The sequence below is a fragment of the Bombina bombina genome, chromosome 4 (genome assembly GCF_027579735.1).
Source record: "Bombina bombina isolate aBomBom1 chromosome 4, aBomBom1.pri, whole genome shotgun sequence".
NCBI classification, from domain to species: domain Eukaryota; kingdom Metazoa; phylum Chordata; class Amphibia; order Anura; family Bombinatoridae; genus Bombina; species Bombina bombina.
Window position 1 is genome coordinate 777329948 of NC_069502.1, and position 21209 is coordinate 777351156.

The window sequence follows — 21209 nt, forward strand, 5'->3', positions numbered from 1 at the left end:
ATGAGATGTCCATTGTATTAAAGATAATTATCTTTTGTAAAGACAGACAGGCAGGCAGGCAGAAAGAGGGACAGGAAACTCTTTATCTATGTATACTTTTTGTCATGGGTCAGCAAGTGATTCTGGGCCTGTACTGGCACTATTTATTAATTTATTTATATATTTGTCATCTAAATTTTAACCCCGTTTTAACTCTTCAATTTTTTTTACAAACTGTGAATGACAGCATGAGCAAGAACAAAAAGCATTTGGAGGAAGCGCTAAGTGTCTACCGCCCCACTGCCTTGAATGCACCTGATCTCAGAAGTTAAGCAGGGCAAGGCCTGGTCAGTACCTGGCTGGGAGACCGCCTTGGAACACCAGGTGTGGTAGACTTTTTTTTTTTCATTTTTAACCCCTTAATGACCGGACCATTTTTCAATTTTCTTACCCTTAATGACAATGGCTATTTTTACATTTCTGCAGTGTTTGTGTTTAGCTGTAATTTTCCTCTTACTCATTTACTGTACCCACACATATTATATACCGTTTTTCTCGCCATTAAATGGACTTTCTAAAGATACCATTATTTTCATCATATATTATAATTTACTAAAAAAAAAAAATATGAGGAAAAAATGGAAAAAAACCACACTTTTTCTAACTTTGACCCCCAAAATCTGTTACACATCTACAATCACCAAAAAACACCCATGCTAAATAGTTTCTAAATTTTGTCCTGAGTTTAGAAATACCCAATGTTTACATGTTCTTAGCTTTTTTTGCAAGTTATAGGGCCATAAATACAAGTAGCACTTCGCTATTTCCAAACCACTTTTTTTTCAAAATTAGCGCTAGTTACATTGGAACCCTGATAGCTGTCAGGAATACCTGAATATCCCTTGACATGTATATATTTTTTGTTAGAAGACAACCCAAAGTATTGATCTAGGCACATTTTGGTATATTTTATTCCACCATTTCACCGCCAAATGCGAGCAAATAAAAAAAAAACTTTACATTTTTCACAATTTTAGGTTTCTCACTGAAATTATTTACAAACAGCTTGTGCTATTATGGCACAAATTGTTGTAAAAGCTTCTTTGGGATCCCCTTTGTTCAGAAATAGCAGACTTATATGGCTTTGGCATTGCTTTTTTGTAATTAGAAGGCCGCTAAATGCTGCTGCGCACCACACGTAAATTATGCCCAGCAGTGAAGGGGTTAATTAGGTAGGTTGTAGGGAGCTTGCAGGGTTAATTTTAGCTTTAGGGTAGAGATCAGCCTCCCACCTGACACATCCCACCCCCTGATCCCTCCCAAACAGCTCTCTTCCCTCCCCCACCCCACAAATGTCCCTGCCATCTTAAGTACTGGCAGAAAGTCTGCCAGTACTAAATAAAAGGAGTTTTTTTTTTTTATAAAAAAATAAAATATTTTAGCTGTGATGGACTCCTGCCTTAGCCCCAACCTCCATGATCCCCAGCTCTCTAACCCTCTCCCCTATCTAATTGCGGCCATCTTGGGTACTGGCAGCTGTCTGCCAGTACCCAATTTGCACAAAAACATATAAGTATTTTTTTCTTTTTTTCTTTTTTGGGGGGTTTTCTGTAGTGTAGCATCCCCCCACAATACCCCTACCCCCCTACCCCTCCCAGATCCTTTTATATGATTTTAAAAAAATATATATTTCCCCCCCCCCCTCTTCCCTCATTGGTGTCAGTGGCCAGCTAATGCGCGCAAGCGCGCCCCCCGCGCGCTCCCGGCACCCGGCGTGCACATTGCACTTCTAGGAACCGGATGCCGGGTAGCGATGGGCCGCCCACCCACCTCCCTGTTGCGCTCCCACCCACCAACGAACTACCGGTGCAGAGAGGGCCACAGAGTGGCCCTCTCTGCATCGGAGTCTTCTAAAAAGGTATTGCAGGATGCCTCCATATGGAGGCATCACTGCAATACCCTGAGAGCTGCTGGAAGCGATTGCGATCGCTTCCAGCACTCTCCTAGACAACTGACGTACCAGGTACGTCCATTGTCATTAACTACTTGTTAACGCATGACGTACCTGGTACGTCAGTTGTCATTAAGGGGTTAAAGCAGTGAAGCATGCGTCATATTTACTGCTAGTAGCAATATTCATTGAAACAACTGTAGCTTGCAATTACTAAAAATTAGATGTCCATTGTATTAAAGATCTTTTGTAAAGACAGACAGACAGGCAGGCAGAAAGAGGGGCAGGGAACTCTTTATGTATACCTTTTGTCATAGGTCAGCAAGTGATTCTGGGCCTGTACTGGCACTATTTATTAATTTATTTACATATTTGCCGTCTAAATTTTAACCCCGTTTTAACTCTTCAATTCTTTACAGACTGTGAATGACAGCATGAGCAAGAACAAAAAGTGTTGGGAAGAAGCGCTAAGTGTTTACTGCCACACTGCCTTGAATGCACCCGATCCCGTCTGATCTTGGAAGTTAAGCAGGGCCAGGCCTGGTCAGTATCTGGATGAGAGACCGCGTGGGAACACCAGGTGCGGTAGTTTTTTTTTTATTTTTAAAGCAGTGAAGCATGCGTCATATTTACTGATAGTAGCAATATTCATTGAAACAACTGTAGCTTGCAATTACTAAAAATTAGATGTCCATTGTATTAAAGATAATTATCTTTTGTAAAGACAGGCAGGCAGGCAGGCAGAAAGAGGGGCAGGAAACTCTTTATCTATGTATACTTTTTGTCATGGGTCAGCAAGTGATTCTGGGCCTGTACTGGCACTATTTATTAATTTATTTATATATTTGCCATCTAAATTTGAACCCCGTTTCAACTCTTCAATTTTTTACAGACTGTGAATGACAGCATGAGCAAGAACAAAAAGCGTTGGGAAGAAGTGCTAAGTGTCTACCACCACACTGCCTTGAATGCACCCCATCCCATCTGATCTCGGAAGTTAAGCAGGGCAAGGCCTGGTCAGTACCTGGATGGGAGACCACCTGGGAACACCAGGTGCGGTAGGCTTTTTTTTTCATTTTTAAAGCAGTGAAGCATGCGTCATATTTACTGATAGTAGCAAAATTCATAGAAACAACTGTAGCTTGTAATTACTAAAAATTAGATGTCCATTGTATTAAAGATCTTTTGTAAAGAAAGACAGGCAGGCAGAAAGAGGGGCAGGAAACTCTTTATCTATGTATACTTTTTGTCATGGGTCAGCAAGTGATTCTGGGCCTGTACTGGCACTATTTATTAATTTATTTATATATTTGCCATCTAAATTTTAACCCCGTTTTAACTCTTCATTTTTTTAAAGACTGAATGACAGCATGAGCAAGAACAAAAAGCGTTGGGAAGAAGCGCTAAGTGTCTACCGCCACGCGGCCTTGAATGCACCCGATCCCTTCTGATCTCGGAAGTTAAGCAGGGCCAGGACTGGTCAGTACCTGGATGGGAGATCACCTGGAAACACTAGGTGTGGTAGGCTTTTTTTTTTTTCATTTTTAAAGCTGTGAAGCATGCGTCATATTTACTGATAGTAGTAATATTCATTAAAACAACTGTAGCTTGCAATTACTAAAAATTAGATGTCCATTGTATTAAAGATAATTATCTTTTGTAAAGACAGACAAACAGGCAGACAGAAAGAGGGACAGGAAACTCTTTATCTATGTATACTTTTTGTCATGGGTCAGCAAGTGATCCTGGGCCTGTACTGGCACTATTTATTCATTTATTTATATATTTGCCATCTAATTTTTAACCCCGTTTTAACTCTTCAATTCTTTACAGACTGTGAATGACAGCATGAGCAAGAACAAAAAGCGTTGGGAAGAAGCGCTAAGTGTCTACAACCACACTGCCTTGAATACACCCGATCCCGTCTGATCTTGGAAGTTAAGCATGGCAAGGCCTGGTCAGTACCTGGATGGGAGACGGCCTGGGAACACCAGGTGCGGTAGGCTTTTTTTTTCATTTTTAAAGCAGTGAAGCATGTGTCATATTTACTGATAGTAGCAAAATTCATAGAAACAACTGTAGTTTGCAATTACTAAAAATTAGATGTCCATTGTATTAAAGATAATTATCTTTTGTAAAGACAGACAGGCAGGCAGGCAGAAAGAGGGGCAGGAAACTCTTTATCTACGTATACTTTTTGTCATGGGTCAGCAAGTGATTCTGGGCCTGTAAAAAAAAAACTTTACATTTTTCACAATTTTAGGTTTCTCACTGAAATTATTTACAAACAGCTTGTGCTATTATGGCACAAATTGTTGTAAAAGCTTCTTTGGGATCCCCTTTGTTCAGAAATAGCAGACTTATATGGCTTTGGCATTGCTTTTTTGTAATTAGAAGGCCGCTAAATGCTGCTGCGCACCACACGTAAATTATGCCCAGCAGTGAAGGGGTTAATTAGGTAGGTTGTAGGGAGCTTGCAGGGTTAATTTTAGCTTTAGGGTAGAGATCAGCCTCCCACCTGACACATCCCACCCCCTGATCCCTCCCAAACAGCTCTCTTCCCTCCCCCACCCCACAAATGTCCCTGCCATCTTAAGTACTGGCAGAAAGTCTGCCAGTACTAAATAAAAGGAGTTTTTTTTTTTTATAAAAAAATAAAATATTTTAGCTGTGATGGACTCCTGCCTTAGCCCCAACCTCCATGATCCCCAGCTCTCTAACCCTCTCCCCTATCTAATTGCGGCCATCTTGGGTACTGGCAGCTGTCTGCCAGTACCCAATTTGCACAAAAACATATAAGTATTTTTTTCTTTTTTTCTTTTTTGGGGGGTTTTCTGTAGTGTAGCATCCCCCCACAATACCCCTACCCCCCTACCCCTCCCAGATCCTTTTATATGATTTAAAAAAAATATATATTTCCCCCCCCCCTCTTCCCTCATTGGTGTCAGTGGCCAGCTAATGCGCGCAAGCGCGCCCCCGCGCGCTCCCGGCACCCGGCGTGCACATTGCACTTCTAGGAACCGGATGCCGGGTAGCGATGGGCCGCCCACCCACCTCCCTGTTGCGCTCCCACCCACCAACGAACTACCGGTGCAGAGAGGGCCACAGAGTGGCCCTCTCTGCATCGGAGTCTTCTAAAAAGGTATTGCAGGATGCCTCCATATGGAGGCATCACTGCAATACCCTGAGAGCTGCTGGAAGCGATTGCGATCGCTTCCAGCACTCTCCTAGACAACTGACGTACCAGGTACGTCCATTGTCATTAACTACTTGTTAACGCATGACGTACCTGGTACGTCAGTTGTCATTAAGGGGTTAAAGCAGTGAAGCATGCGTCATATTTACTGCTAGTAGCAATATTCATTGAAACAACTGTAGCTTGCAATTACTAAAAATTAGATGTCCATTGTATTAAAGATCTTTTGTAAAGACAGACAGACAGGCAGGCAGAAAGAGGGGCAGGGAACTCTTTATGTATACCTTTTGTCATAGGTCAGCAAGTGATTCTGGGCCTGTACTGGCACTATTTATTAATTTATTTACATATTTGCCGTCTAAATTTTAACCCCGTTTTAACTCTTCAATTCTTTACAGACTGTGAATGACAGCATGAGCAAGAACAAAAAGTGTTGGGAAGAAGCGCTAAGTGTTTACTGCCACACTGCCTTGAATGCACCCGATCCCGTCTGATCTTGGAAGTTAAGCAGGGCCAGGCCTGGTCAGTATCTGGATGAGAGACCGCGTGGGAACACCAGGTGCGGTAGTTTTTTTTTTATTTTTAAAGCAGTGAAGCATGCGTCATATTTACTGATAGTAGCAAAATTCATAGAAACAACTGTAGCTTGCAATTACTAAAAATTAGATGTCCATTGTATTAAAGATAATTATCTTTTGTAAAGACAGGCAGGCAGGCAGGCAGAAAGAGGGGCAGGAAACTCTTTATCTATGTATACTTTTTGTCATGGGTCAGCAAGTGATTCTGGGCCTGTACTGGCACTATTTATTAATTTATTTATATATTTGCCATCTAAATTTGAACCCCGTTTCAACTCTTCAATTTTTTACAGACTGTGAATGACAGCATGAGCAAGAACAAAAAGCGTTGGGAAGAAGTGCTAAGTGTCTACCACCACACTGCCTTGAATGCACCCCATCCCATCTGATCTCGGAAGTTAAGCAAGGCAAGGCCTGGTCAGTACCTGGATGGGAGACCACCTGGGAACACCAGGTGCGGTAGGCTTTTTTTTTCATTTTTAAAGCAGTGAAGCATGCGTCATATTTACTGATAGTAGCAAAATTCATAGAAACAACTGTAGCTTGTAATTACTAAAAATTAGATGTCCATTGTATTAAAGATCTTTTGTAAAGAAAGACAGGCAGGCAGAAAGAGGGGCAGGAAACTCTTTATCTATGTATACTTTTTGTCATGGGTCAGCAAGTGATTCTGGGCCTGTACTGGCACTATTTATTAATTTATTTATATATTTGCCATCTAAATTTTAACCCCGTTTTAACTCTTCATTTTTTTAAAGACTGAATGACAGCATGAGCAAGAACAAAAAGCGTTGGGAAGAAGCGCTAAGTGTCTACCGCCACGCGGCCTTGAATGCACCCGATCCCTTCTGATCTCGGAAGTTAAGCAGGGCCAGGACTGGTCAGTACCTGGATGGGAGATCGCCTGGAAACACTAGGTGTGGTAGGCTTTTTTTTTTTTCATTTTTAAAGCTGTGAAGCATGCGTCATATTTACTGATAGTAGTAATATTCATTAAAACAACTGTAGCTTGCAATTACTAAAAATTAGATGTCCATTGTATTAAAGATAATTATCTTTTGTAAAGACAGACAAACAGGCAGACAGAAAGAGGGACAGGAAACTCTTTATCTATGTATACTTTTTGTCATGGGTCAGCAAGTGATCCTGGTCCTGTACTGGCACTATTTATTCATTTATTTATATATTTGCCATCTAATTTTTAACCCCGTTTTAACTCTTCAATTCTTTACAGACTGTGAATGACAGCATGAGCAAGAACAAAAAGCGTTGGGAAGAAGCGCTAAGTGTCTACAACCACACTGCCTTGAATACACCCAATCCCGTCTGATCTTGGAAGTTAAGCATGGCAAGGCCTGGTCAGTACCTGGATGGGAGACGGCCTGGGAACACCAGGTGCGGTAGGCTTTTTTTTTCATTTTTAAAGCAGTGAAGCATGTGTCATATTTACTGATAGTAGCAAAATTCATAGAAACAACTGTAGTTTGCAATTACTAAAAATTAGATGTCCATTGTATTAAAGATAATTATCTTTTGTAAAGACAGACAGGCAGGCAGGCAGAAAGAGGGGCAGGAAACTCTTTATCTACGTATACTTTTTGTCATGGGTCAGCAAGTGATTCTGGGCCTGTACTGGCAGACTGGCACTATTTATTAATTTATTTATATATTTGCCATCTAAATTTTAACCCCGTTTTAACTCTTCAATTTTTTACAGACTGTGAATGACAGCATGAGCAAGAACAAAAACCGTTGGTTAGAAGGGCTAAGTGTCTTCCGCCACACTGCCTTGAATGCACCTGATCCCGTCTGATCTCGAAAGTTAAGCAGGGCAAGGCCTGGTCAGTACCTGGATGGGAGACCGCCTGGGAACACCAGTTGCGGTAGGCTTTTTTTTCATTTTTAAAGCAGTGAAGAATGCGTCATATTTACTGCTAGTAGCAACATTCATTGAAACAACTGTAGCTTGCAACTACTAAAACTTAGATGTCCATTGTATTAAAGCTAATTATCTTTTGTAAAGACAGACAGACAGGCAGGCGAAAGAGGGGCAGGAAACTCTTTATCTATGTATACTTTTTGTCATGGGTCAGCAAGTGATTCTGGGCCTGTACTGGCACTATTTATTAATTTATTTATATATTTGCCATCTAAATTTTAACCCCGTTTTAACTCTTCATTTTTTTAAAGACTGAATGACAGCATGAGCAAGAACAAAAAGCGTTGGGAAGAAGCGCTAAGTGTCTACCGCCACGCGGCCTTGAATGCACCCGATCCCTTCTGATCTCGGAAGTTAAGCAGGGCCAGGACTGGTCAGTACCTGGATGGGAGATCGCCTGGAAACACTAGGTGTGGTAGGCTTTTTTTTTTTTCATTTTTAAAGCTGTGAAGCATGCGTCATATTTACTGATAGTAGTAATATTCATTAAAACAACTGTAGCTTGCAATTACCAAAAATTAGATGTCCATTGTATTAAAGATCTTTTGTAAAGACAGACAGACAGGCAGGCAGAAAGAGGGGCAGGAAACACTTTATCTATGTATACTTTTTGTCATGGGTCAGCAAGTGATTCTGGGCCTGTACTGGCACAATTTATTAATTTATTTATATATTTGCCATCTAAATTTTAAACCCGTTTTAACTCTTCAATTTTTTACAGACTGTGAATGACAACATGAGCAAGAACAAAAAGCGTTGGGAAGAAGCCCGAAGTATCTACCACCACACTGCCTTGAATGCACCCCATCCCATCTGATCTCGGAAGTTAATCAGGGCAAAGCCTGGTCAGTACCTGGATGGGAGACCACCTGGCAACACCAGGTGCAGTAGGCTTTTTTTTTTCATTTTTAAAGCAGTGAAGCATGCGTCATATTTACTGCTAGTAGCAATATTCATTGAAACAATTGTAGCTTGCAATTACTAAAAATTAGATGTCCATTGTATTAAAGATAATTATCTTTTGTAAAGACAGACAGGCAGGCAGGCAGGCAGAAAGAGGGGCAGGAAACTCTTGATCTATGTATACTTTTTGTCATGGGTCAGCAAGTGATTCTGGGCCTGTACTGGCACTATTTATTAATTTATTTATATATTTGCCATCTAAATTTTAACCCCGTTTCAACTCTTCAATTTTTTACAGAATGTGAATGACAGCATGAGCAAGAACAAAAAGCGTTGGGAAGAAGTGCTAAGTGTCTACCGCCACACTGCCTTGAATGCACCCGATCGCATCTGATCTCGGAAGTTAAGTAAGGCAAGGCCTGGTCAGTACCTGGATGGGAGACCGCCTGGGAACACCAGGTGCGGTAGGCTTTTTTTTTCATTTTTAAAGCAGTGAAGCATGCGTCATATTTACTGATAGTAGCAAAATTCATAGAAACAACTGTAGCTTGCAATTACTAAAAATGAGATGTCCATTGTATTAAAGATAATTATCTTTTGTAAATACAGACAGGCAGAAAGAGTGGCAGGAAACTGTGTATGTATGTATACTTTTTGTCATGGGTCAGCAAGTGATTCTGGGCCTGAACTGGCACTATTTATTAATTTATTTATATATTTGCATTTAAATTTTAACCCCTTTTTAACTCTTCAATTTTTTACAGACTGTGAATGACAGCATGAGCAAGAACAAAAAGCGTTGGGAAGAAGCACTAAGTGTCTACCGCCACACTGCCTTGAATGCACCCTAATCCCGTCTGATCTAGGAAGTTAAGCAGGGCCAGGCCTGCTCAATACCTGGATGGGAGACCGCCTGGGAACACTAGGTGCGGTAGGCTTTTTTTTTAATTTTTAAAGCTGTGAAGCATGCGTCATATTTACTGATACTAGCAATATTTATTGAAACAAATGTAGCTTGCAATTACTAAAAATTAGATGTCCATTGTATTAAAGATAATTATCTTTTGTAAAGACAGATAGACAGGCAGGCAGACAGACAGGCAGGCAGAAAGAGGGGCAGGTAACTCTGTATCTATGTATACTTTTTGTCATGGGTCAGCAAGTGATTCTGGGCCTGTACTGGCACTATTTATTTATTAATTTATTCATATATTTGCCATCTAAATTTTAAACCTGTTTTAACTCTTCAATTTTTTACAGACTGTGAATGACACCATGAGCAAGAACAAAAAGCGTTGGGAAGAAGCACTAAGTGTCTACCGCCACACTGCCTTGAATGCACCCAATCCCGTCTGATCTCGGAAGTTAAGCAGGGCAAGGCCTGGTCAGTACCTAGATGGGAGACCGCCTGGGAACACCAGGTAAGGTAGACTTTTATTTCATTTTTAAAGCTGTGAAGCATGCGTCATATTTACTGATAGTAGCAATATTCATTGAAACAACTGTAGCTTGCAATTACTAAAAATTAGATGTCCATTGTATTAAAGATAATTATCTTTTGTAGAGACAGACAGACAGGCAGGCAGTCAGAAAGAGGGGCAGGAAACTCTGTATCTATGTATACTTTTTGTCATGGGTCACCAAGTGATTCTGGGCCTGTAATGGCACTATTTATTAATTTATTTATATATTTGCCATCTAAATTTTAACCCCGTTTTAACTCTTCAATTTTTTTACAGACTGTGAATGACAGCATGAGCAAGAACAAAAAGCGTTGGGAGGAAGTGCTAATTGTCTATTGCCACACTGCCTTGAATGCACCCGATCCCATCTGATCTCGCAAGTTGAGCAGGGCAAGGACTGGTCAGTACCTGGATGGGAGACCGCCTGGGAACACCAGGTGCGGTAGGCTTTTTTTTTTCATTTTTAAAGCAGTGAAGTATGCGTCATATTTACTGATAGTAGCAATATTCATTGAAACAACTGTAGCTTGCAATTACTAAAAATTAGATGTCAATTGTATTAAAGATAATTATCTTTTGTAAAGACAGACAGACAGGCAGGCAGGCAGAAAGAGGGGCAGGAAACTCTTTATCTATGTGTACTTTTTGTCATGGGTCAGCAAGTGATTCTGGGCCTGTACTGGCACTATTTATTTATTTATTTATATATTTGCCATCTAAATTTTAACCCCGTTTTAACTCTTCAGTTTTTTACAGACTGTGAATGACAGCATGAGCAAGAACAAAAAGCGTTGGGAGGAAGCACTAAGTGTCTACTGCCACACTGCCTTGAATGCACCCGATCCTGTCTGATTTCGGAATTAAGCAGGGCCAGGCCTCGTCAGTAACTGGATGGGAGGCTGTCTGGGAACACCAGGTGAGGTAGGCTTTTTTTCATTTTTAAAGCAGTGAAGCATGCGTCATATTTACTGATTGTAGCAATATTCATTGAAACAACTGTAGCTTGCAATTACTAAAAATTACATGTCTATTGTATTAAAGATAATAATCTTTTGTAAAGACAGACTGACAGGCAGGCAGAAAGAGGGGCAGGAAACTCTTTATCTATGTATAATTTTTGTCATGGGTCAGCAAGTGATTCTGGGCCTGTACTGGCACTATTTATTAATTTATTTACATATTTGTAACATAGTAGATAACATAGTAAATAAGGTTGAAAAAAGACTGAAGTCCATCGAGTTCAACCTATACAAATCTAAAATACTTACAATGAGCTCCAGTTAAGCTTAAATAACCCCATTAAAATGTGACCCATTTAATACTAGCAATCATATCCATGAATTTTGTTTATATACAGAAATTTATCCAGACTATTTTTAAATGTATCTATGGTATTGGCATTCACTACCTCCTTTGGTAATGAGTTCCACAATTTTATTGCTCTTACAGTGAAAAAATGTTTCCGTTGCAGGAGATTAAATCTACTTTCCTCCAACCTTAAATTATGACCTCTTGTCAGAAACAATTTTCTTGGAATAAACAGAGCTTCTGCCATCTCTGTATATGGGCCTTCAATATATTTATATAAAGTAATCATGTCACCTCTCAAGCGCCTTTTTTCTAAAGAAAACAGACCCAGTTTGGCTAGCCTCTCCAATCCCCTTATTAGCTTTGTGGCCCTTCTCTGAACTTTTTCTAGTTCAGCAATATCTTTTTTAGCAATCGGTCCCCAGAACTGCACTCCAAACTCAAGGTGAGGTCTTACCAGGGCTATATATAATGACAGAATTATGCTTTCCTCCCTTGAATCAATGCCTCTTTTAATACATGCTAGTATCTTATTAGCCTTTGAAGCCGCTGCCCTGCATTGTGCACCCATCTTTAGCTTGTTATCTATTACTACTCCCAAATCCCTTTCCTCCTGTATTTGACTAAGTCTTGTCCCATTTAAAAAATACGTAGCCTGCTTATTTTTACTTCCAAAATGTAGAACCTTGCATTTTTCCGTATTAAATCTCATTTTCCATTCACTTGCCCATAGTTCTAATTTTAGCAAATCCCTTTGTAAAGAGAGTTCGTCCTGCTCTGACCTAATGACCTTACTTAACTTAGTATCATCTGCAAATATAGAGATGTCGCTATTTAATCCTTGCTCCGTCATTTATAAAAATATTAAAAAGAACAGGGCCCAGTACTGATCCCTGGGGGACGCCACTGATTACCTTTGTCCAATCTGAGTATGATCCATTTACTACTACTCGTTGCTCCCTATCTTTTATCCAGTTATTTATCCATGAGCTAACATTTTCAGCTATTCCCAGTCCCTTAATTTTGTGCATTAATCTTTCATGTGGCACTGTATCAAATGCCTTTGCAAAATCTAAGTATATCACATCAACTGATTCCCCTTTATCTATATTATCAATATTCATTGAAACAACTGTAGCTTGCAATTACTAAAAATTACATGTCCATTGTATTAAAGATAATTATCTTTTGTAAAGACAGACAGGCAGGCAGGCAGAAAGAGGGGCAGGAAACTCTGTATCTATGTATACTTTTTGTCATGGGTCAGCAAGTGATTCTGGGCCTGTACTGGCACTATTTATTAATGTATTTATATATTTGCCATCTTAATTTTAACCCCGTTTTAACTCTTCAATTTTTTACAGACTGTGAATGAAAACATGAGCAAGAACAAAAAGCATTGGGAAGAAGTGTTAAGTGTCTACCGCCACACTGCCTTGAATGCACCCGATCCCGTCTGATCTCAGAAGTTAATCAGGGCCAGGTCTGGTCATTACCTGGATGGGAGACCGCCTGGGAACACCAGGTGCGGTAGGCTTTTTTTTTTCATTTTTAAAACAGTGAAGCATGCGTCATATTTACTGATACTAGCAATATTTATTGAAACAACTGTAGCTTGCAATTACTAAAAATTAGATGTCCATTGTATTAAAGATAATTATCTTTTGTAAAGACAGGCAGGCAGAAAGAGGGGCAGGAAACTCTTTATCTATGTTTACTTTTTGTCATGGGTCAGCAAGTGATTCTGGGCCTGTACTGGCACTATTTATTAATTTATTTTTCTTTCATGTAATTAGCAAGAGTCCATGAGCTAGTGACGTATGGGATATACATTCCTACCAGGAGGGGCAAAGTTTCCCAAACCTTAAAATGCCTATAAATACACCCCTCACCACACGCACAATTCAGTTTTACAAACTTTGCCTCCCATGGAGGTGGTGAAGTAAGTTTGTGCTAGATTCTACTTTGATATGCGCTTCGCAGCAGGCTGAAGCCCGGTTTTCCTCTCAGAGTGCAGTGAATGTCAGAGGGATGTGAAGAGAGTATTGCCTATTTGAATACAATGGTCTTCCTCTAGGGGATCTATTTCATAGGTTCTCTGTTATCGGTCGTAGAGATTTCTTCTCCTACCTCCCTTTTCAGATCGACGATATACTCTTATATACCATTACCTCTACTGATTCTCGATTTAGTACTGGTTTGGCTATCTACTTTATGTAGATGAGTGTCTTAGGGTAAGTAAGTCTTATTTTATTTATGACACTCTAAGCTATGGTTGGGCACTTTATATGTAAAGTTCTAAATAAATGTTTTAAACTTATATTTGCCATGATTCAGGATATTCAGTATTCCTTATTTCAGACTGTCAGTTTCATTTTTTTCTGGGAAAATGCTTATGAATTAATATTTTTTCTTACCTTAAAAATATTCAAATTGACTTTTTTTTCTTGTGGGCTGTTAGGCTTGCGAGGGCAGAAAATGCTTTAATTTATTGCGTCATTTTTGGCACAAACTTTTTTGGCGCAAAATTTTTGTCAATATTTGCCATAGTTGACGCCGTTTGTTTGTTAATGGTTGCGTCATTTTTTGACGCATGTGTGTTACAGACGTTTTTTTGTGCCAAAAAATGTGGGCATCATTTTTGGCGCCAAAAAATGTGGGCGTCATACTTGGCGCCAAAAAATGTGGGTGTTATACTTAGCGCCACTTTTTTTCACATTATTTAAGTCTCATTTTTTTGTTGCTTCTGGTTACTAGAGGCTTGTTTGTTTTTCATTCCTGAAACTGTCATTTAAGGAATTTGATAATTTTGCTGTATATGTTGTTTTTTTCTATTACATATTGCAATATATTTCAAACACTGTTCCTATATCAAGAAATGCTGAGGGATTCCTGTTGACTGATATCAGTCCTACCAAAGCTAAGTTCATTTATTTTAATGTTATGAATGTTTATCTTTAGCTATGGTTTGTAATAAGTTATCATGATAAACTTTTACATGCAGAATCCATTAGTATTTATGCTTTATATATTGCTATTCTTTTTACATCTTATGTACAAGATATTATATATTAGAAATTTATAAGAATTTTTTTCTGATTCTATTTTAAAGGCTTTGTCTGACATCCCGCCTTCTAATAAAAAAATGTAGGTCTTTTTCAAACTTCTTTTTTAGTTGATGAAGTTTCAAATGACCAACAACATAATGAATTATCCTTCTCTGATGGTGTTTTTTCTCATTCAGAATTTTTCTTCATCAGATATTGACACTAACAAATCTACTTTTTTATTTTTTAATAGAGTACATTTGTTCTTTGTTCAAAAGGTGTTGATTATTTTGGATATTGAAGTAACTAGTTCTTTTGATTTTAAAGACTAGCTAACATTTAAATTCTGCTTATTTATCTTCTGTGAATGGAATAGGCTGAGAATTTTCTTTTAGTCCTTCTTTAAGGTTTTTAAATTGTATTCTTTGCCGGCAGTTAGTTTTGAGGAAAGATTCCCCAAGTTAATGGGGCTATTTCTACTCCTGCTAAATATACTATTATTCTTATAGCAAATAGTATTTATTTTTTTCCTTCAGATGGTTGTATCTTATTTAAGGAAAATTATTTTCAGGTACTTTTCTTACACGTGTAATTTATTTGGCTGATGTTGCAATTGCTTCATCTTTCTGGTTGGATACTTTAAGACAAGTATCGGATTATGATTTGTTTAGCATTGTTAAAAGGACAAAATCTACTACTCATTTGAAGTTCAGACTAAGTGCTATTGCATTGTCTTGCTATCTTGCATTTGTTGATTGTGCAAGTCCAGTGTGTTGACTGGTCCTTTAACTTGATTAACGTGCTAATAATTTAATTTATGTTGTTATTTTATTAAATATTTTCGCAAATGAGGTTTAATCTATAGCTATTTTAGCTAGAAGAACGTTGTGGTTTCAATCTTGGAATGCTAATTTGATTTCTAAAATCCATATTTCTTTTTTTCCAAGATAATCAATTATTTGGTTCATAATTGGATTCAATTCTTTAACTGTTACTCTGGGCTTCAAGATTGACTTCTAAGACTAAACTTTAAGCTTATATTAGTTTTCTGTTCTTACTAAGGAATGGAATCCTGAATTCTTCCCCAAGTAACATGTTTATAATTGGAAGTTTTTTTCTTCATTCAATTAAGCCTTTTAAAAGTTCAAAGTCAGCTCCCCAAATTATCATGTAGGTGCGGTTCTTATTCCAGCTTGGCTGGTAAGGGGCAGGTTAAGACTTTTTTGAAATTTGCTTGGTTCTATTCGGTCCAAACATCTTAGACTTTGGGTACAGAATAGGATTCAGAGTAAAACCGTCTGTGAGAAGTCTTTTTTCTCTATCATATTCCAGCTATTCCAGTAAGACTAACACTTTCCTGAAGTGTGTTTCAGACCTATATGTTTTGGGTACTGGTGAACCCGCTGGTCACCCGTTGGAGCTCAAGCGCTGCTCAGACCTGGAGTTTTCTGGGGTATTTATTCCAGTTTCATTTTAGGAACTGGGTTTTGGGGTTTTATTCAAGACTATTCATTGTTCCAAAGATAGAAAATCTATTTGAATTGTCATATAAGTGTACCATCTTTTACAATGGTGTTTATATGGTCTATTCTGCCTTTTTTGGTCAGTGATGGCATTATTTGTTTACAATAGATACAATAAATGCATATCTTCATTTTCTGTTTTCATTCAGATTATTTTTATTTTCTGAGATTCTCTTTTTTTGACAAGCATTGACAATTTGTTGCTTTTCCTTCTGGTCTAGCGACAGCTCTAAGAATCTTTTCAAGGTTCTCAGTGTTCCTTATTTGGACGGTATCGTGGTACTGGCTCAGTCTTTTCGTTCTGTGGAATCTCATACGATTCAACTTTGTTATTTCTTCAAGACATGGTTAGAGGATCTTTTTATCAAAAGCTCCTTGATTCCTCACACAAGGGTCACCTTTTTTAGGTTTCCAGATAGATTGTGTCAATGTTTTTGTCTCTAACAGACAAGTGACAAGTTTATTGGGTTCCATTTGTCGGAAACCTTCAGTTTCTATTATTTCCTTCAAGTTGCTATATATGCATGGAAGTTTTAGGTTTCATGGCTGCAGCATTGGATTCGATTCCCTTTGCGCATTTCATAGGAAACCTTTCCAGTTTTTTATGCTGAATAATGGTGCAGGGATTCTAGGATATCACTTTTTATATCTTTGAATCCTAATGTTTAACTATCTTTGATTCGGTGGTTAAGATCACCATCATTTAGTTCTACAGGTCTCTTCGGTTCTTTCAACCTGGACCATGATCTCTACAGATGCGAGTCTTTTAGGTTGGGAGGCTGTCTGAGGATCTCTGTCAGCACAAGGGGTTTGGAAATCTCAGGAGGCGAGATTACTATTTGATATTTTGGAACTCTGTGCATTCTCAGAGTTCTTCAGTTGGTTTCTTTTGAAGAAGAGACGTTTATTGTTTTTTCAGACAGACAATGTCACAACTGTGGCGTATGTCAATCATCAGGGTGGTACTATCAGTCCTTAGGCTGTGACAGAAGTATCTCAGATATTTGCTTGGGCTAAATCCAGCTCCTATCTAATTTCTGTGGTCTTTTTCCCAGGTATAGACAATTGGGAAGCGGATTATCTCTGTTAATCAAGCTTTACATCCGGGAGAATGGTCTCTTTACCCAGATATGTTTTTCAATTTTTCAGATGTGAGGGCTTCCAGTAATAGATCTGATGGCATCTCATCTAAACAAGGAACTTCCCAGGGGCCTATTCAGGTCCGGGGATCCTCAGGCGGAAGTAGTGTATGCATTTACACTTCCTTGGAATTATCAATCTGCCTATATTTTTTCATCTCTGGTTCTTCTTTTAAGAGTGATTTTCAAAATCATCAGAGAGCAATCTTTGGTGTGGCTGGTGGCTCCAGCATGGCCACACAGCACAGGTTTTTGTATATGGTTCTTGTTCGGATGTCCAGTTGCCAATCTTGGTTACTTCCATTAAGCACAGACCTTATATTTTAACATTCATTTTTTTCATCAGGAATTCAAATTATTAATTTGATGGTATTAAAATTTAACGCTTAGTACTTAGTCATAGAAGTTTCTCTGACTCATTGATTAATACTATGTTGCAGGCTCGTAAATCTGTGTCTAGTAGGATTTATTATCGAGTTTGGAAGATTTACATCTCATGATGCTCTTCTTATGAATTCTCTTTGCATTCTTTTAGAATTCCTAGGATTTTATAGTTTCTTCATAAGGTTTTGTCTGCATGTTCCTTGAAAGGACAAATCTCTGCTTTTCCTGTGCTGTTTCACAGTAAGAATTGCTAAATCTTTCTGATATTCATTGTTTTGTTCAGGCTTTAGTTCATATCAAGCCTGCCATTAAGCCAATTTCTCCTCATTGGAGTCTTAATTTGGTTCTGAAGGCTTTACAGGCTCTTCTGTTTGAGCATATGCTTTCTTTGGACATTAATTGCTTTCATGGAAAGTATTGTTCTTTTTAGACATCTCTTCAGCTAGAACAGTTTTTGAATTATCTGTTCTTTCTTGTGAATCTCTTTTTTCTGATTTTCCATCAGGATAAGGTGGTTTTTGCTGTCCTCATTTCAATTTTTAACTAAAGTTGTGAATTCTAACAACATTAGTAGAGGAATTATTGTCCCTTCCTTGTGTCCTAATCCTAAGAATTCTTTGGTAAGATTCTTACATTCTTTGGATGTGGTAAGAGTTTTGAAATATTATATTAAAGCTACTCAGATTTCAGATGGGCTTCTAGTCTATTTGTTATCTTTTCTGGTTTAGGAAAGGTCAGAAGGCTTCTGCCATTTCTTTGGCATCTTGGTTAAAGCTTTTGATTCATCATGCTTATTTGGAGTCGGGTTAATCCCCACCTCAGAGGATTACGGCTCATTCTACTAGGTCAGTTTCTACTTCCTGGACTTTTAAGAATGAAGCTTCTGTTGATCAGATTTGCAAAGCAATGACTTGGTCTTCTTTGCATACTTTTACTAAATTCTACCATTTTGATGTTTTCTCTTCTTCAGAAGCAGTTTTTGGTAGAATAGTACTTCAGGCAGCTGTTTCAGTTTGATTCTTGTGCTTATATTTCAGTTTTCTTCATTATAAAAATTGAAACTTTTGATTTGGGTAGTGGATTAATTTTTCAGCGGAATTGGCTGTCTTTATTTTATCCCTCCCTCTCTAGTGACTCTTGCGTGGAAGTTCCACATCTTGGGTATCTGCTATCCCATACGTCACTAGCTCATGGACTCTTGCTAATTACATAAAAGAACACCAGGTGCGGTAGGCTTTTTTTTTTAATTTTTAAAACAGTGAAGCATGCGTCATATTTACTGATACTTTTTTTCTCATTCAGAATTTTTCTTCATCAGATATTGACACTAACAAATCTACTTTTTTATTTTTTAATAGAGTACATTTGTTCTTTGTTCAAAAGGTGTTGATTATTTTGGATATTGAAGTAACTAGTTCTTTTGATTTTAAAGACTAGCTAACATTTAAATTCTGCTTATTTATCTTCTGTGAATGGAATAGGCTGAGAATTTTCTTTTAGTCCTTCTTTAAGGTTTTTAAATTGTATTCTTTGCCGGCAGTTAGTTTTGAGGAAAGATTCCCCAAGTTAATGGGGCTATTTCTACTCCTGCTAAATATACTATTATTCTTATAGCAAATAGTATTTATTTTTTTCCTTCAGATGGTTGTATCTTATTTAAGGAAAATTATTTTCAGGTACTTTTCTTACACGTGTAATTTATTTGGCTGATGTTGCAATTGCTTCATCTTTCTGGTTGGATACTTTAAGACAAGTATCGGATTATGATTTGTTTAGCATTGTTAAAAGGACAAAATCTACTACTCATTTGAAGTTCAGACTAAGTGCTATTGCCTTGTCTTGCTATCTTGCATTTGTTGATTGTGCAAGTCCAGTGTGTTGACTGGTCCTTTAACTTGATTAACATGCTAATAATTTAATTTATGTTGTTATTTTATTAAATATTTTCGCAAATGAGGTTTAATCTATAGCTATTTTAGCTAGAAGAACGTCGTGATTTCAATCTTGGAATGCTAATTTGATTTCTAAAATCCATATTTCTTTTTTTCCAAGATAATCAATTATTTGGTTCATAATTGGATTCAATTCTTTAACTTAACAGTTAAAGAATTGAATCCAATTATGAACCAAATAATTGATTATCTTGGAAAAAAAGAAATATGGATTTTAGAAATCAAATTAGCATTCCAAGATTGAAATCACAACGTTCTTCTAGCTAAAATAGCTATAGATTAAACCTCATTTGCGAAAATATTTAATAAAATAACAACATAAATTAAATTATTAGCATCTGGGCTTCAAGATTGAGTTCTAAGACTAAACTTTAAGCTTATATTAGTTTTCTGTTCTTACTAAGGAATGGAATCCTGAATTCTTCCCCAAGTAACATGTTTATAATTGGAAGTTTTTTTCTTCATTCAATTAAGCCTTTTAAAAGTTCAAAGTCAGCTCCCCAAATTTGCATGTAGGTGCGGTTCTTATTCCAGCTTGGCTGGTAAGGGGCAGGTTAAGACTTTTTTGAAATTTGTTTGGTTCTATTCGGTCCAAACATCTTAGACTTTGGGTATAGAATAGGATTCAGAGTAAAACCGTCTGTGATAAGTCTTTTTTCTCTATCATATTCCAGCTATTCCAGTAAGACTAACACTTTCCTGAAGTGTGTTTCAGACCTATATGTTTTGGGTACTGGTGAAGTGCGGCTGGTCACCCGTTGGAGCTCAAGCGCTGCTCGGACCTGGAGTTTTCTGGGGTATTTATTCCAGTTTCATTTTAGGAACTGGGTTTTGGGGTTTTATTCAAGACTATTCATTGTTCCAAAGATAGAAAATCTATTTGAATTGTCATATATGTGTACCATCTTTTACAATGGTGTTTATATGGTCTATTCTGCCTTTTTTGGTCAGTGATGGCATTATTTGTTTACAATAGATACAATAAATGCATATCTTCATTTTCTGTTTTCATTCAGATTATTTTTATTTTCTGAGATTCTCTTTTTTTGACAAGCATTGACAATTTGTTGCTTTTCCTTCTGGTCTAGCGACAGCTCTAAGAATCTTTTCAAGGTTCTCAGTGTTCCTTATTTGGACGGTATCGTGGTACTGGCTCAGTCTTTTCGTTCTGTGGAATCTCATATGATTCAACTTTGTTATTTCTTCAAGACATGGTTAGAGGATCTTTTTATCAAAAGCTCCTTGATTCCTCACACAAGGGTCACCTTTTTTAGGTTTCCAGATAGATTGTGTCAATGTTTTTGTCTCTAACAGACAAGTGACAAGTTTATTGGGTTCCATTTGTCGGAACCTTCAGTTTCTATTATTTCCTTCAAGTTGCTATATATGCATGGAAGTTTTAGGTTTCATGGCTGCAGCATTGGATTCGATTCCCTTTGCGCATTTCATAGGAAACCTTTCCAGTTTTTTATGCTGAATAATGGTGCAGGGATTCTAGGATATCACTTTTTATATCTTTGAATCCTAATGTTTAACTATCTTTGATTCGGTGGTTAAGATCACCATCATTTAGTTCTACAGGTCTCTTCTGTTCTTTCAACCTGGACCATGATCTCTACAGATGCAAGTCTTTTAGGTTGGGAGGCTGTCTGAGGATCTCTGTCAGCACAAGGGGTTTGGAAATCTCAGGAGGCGAGATTACCATTTGATATTTTGGAACTCTGTGCATTCTCAGAGTTCTTCAGTTGGTTTCTTTTGAAGAAGAGACGTTTATTGTTTTTTCAGACAGACAATGTCACAACTGTGGCGTATGTCAATCATCAGGGTGGGACTATCAGTCCTTAGGC

General features: G+C 37.9%; 4 non-coding genes and 13 pseudogenes across 4 annotated transcripts; all 17 read left to right on the forward strand.

The window, feature by feature from the left end:
- Positions 1-266: 266 nt before the first annotated feature.
- LOC128658417 (uncharacterized) lies at positions 267-375 on the forward strand (annotated as a pseudogene).
- Positions 376-2403: 2028 nt separating this feature from the next.
- Positions 2404-2522, forward strand: LOC128658360 (uncharacterized; annotated as a pseudogene).
- A 354-nt stretch (positions 2523-2876) lies between these two features.
- Positions 2877-2995, forward strand: LOC128658561 (5S ribosomal RNA). Its single transcript, XR_008402240.1, has one exon. It is a non-coding gene; the product is annotated as a 5S ribosomal RNA (ribosomal RNA).
- A 344-nt stretch (positions 2996-3339) lies between these two features.
- Positions 3340-3458, forward strand: LOC128658405 (uncharacterized; annotated as a pseudogene).
- A 359-nt stretch (positions 3459-3817) lies between these two features.
- Positions 3818-3936, forward strand: LOC128658340 (uncharacterized; annotated as a pseudogene).
- Positions 3937-5578: 1642 nt separating this feature from the next.
- Positions 5579-5697, forward strand: LOC128658361 (uncharacterized; annotated as a pseudogene).
- Positions 5698-6051: 354 nt separating this feature from the next.
- On the forward strand, positions 6052-6170 carry LOC128658492 (5S ribosomal RNA). The gene has a single exon (XR_008402185.1). It is a non-coding gene; the product is annotated as a 5S ribosomal RNA (ribosomal RNA).
- A 344-nt stretch (positions 6171-6514) lies between these two features.
- Positions 6515-6633, forward strand: LOC128658413 (uncharacterized; annotated as a pseudogene).
- Positions 6634-6992: 359 nt separating this feature from the next.
- LOC128658329 (uncharacterized) lies at positions 6993-7111 on the forward strand (annotated as a pseudogene).
- Positions 7112-7475: 364 nt separating this feature from the next.
- On the forward strand, positions 7476-7594 carry LOC128658318 (uncharacterized; annotated as a pseudogene).
- Positions 7595-7946: 352 nt separating this feature from the next.
- LOC128658415 (uncharacterized) lies at positions 7947-8065 on the forward strand (annotated as a pseudogene).
- Positions 8066-8418: 353 nt separating this feature from the next.
- Positions 8419-8537, forward strand: LOC128658429 (uncharacterized; annotated as a pseudogene).
- A 361-nt stretch (positions 8538-8898) lies between these two features.
- LOC128658478 (5S ribosomal RNA) lies at positions 8899-9017 on the forward strand. The gene has a single exon (XR_008402172.1). It is a non-coding gene; the product is annotated as a 5S ribosomal RNA (ribosomal RNA).
- A 347-nt stretch (positions 9018-9364) lies between these two features.
- Positions 9365-9484, forward strand: LOC128658367 (uncharacterized; annotated as a pseudogene).
- Positions 9485-9860: 376 nt separating this feature from the next.
- LOC128658303 (5S ribosomal RNA) lies at positions 9861-9979 on the forward strand. Its single transcript, XR_008402148.1, has one exon. It is a non-coding gene; the product is annotated as a 5S ribosomal RNA (ribosomal RNA).
- A 360-nt stretch (positions 9980-10339) lies between these two features.
- LOC128658350 (uncharacterized) lies at positions 10340-10458 on the forward strand (annotated as a pseudogene).
- Positions 10459-12735: 2277 nt separating this feature from the next.
- Positions 12736-12854, forward strand: LOC128658331 (uncharacterized; annotated as a pseudogene).
- Positions 12855-21209: the final 8355 nt, after the last annotated feature.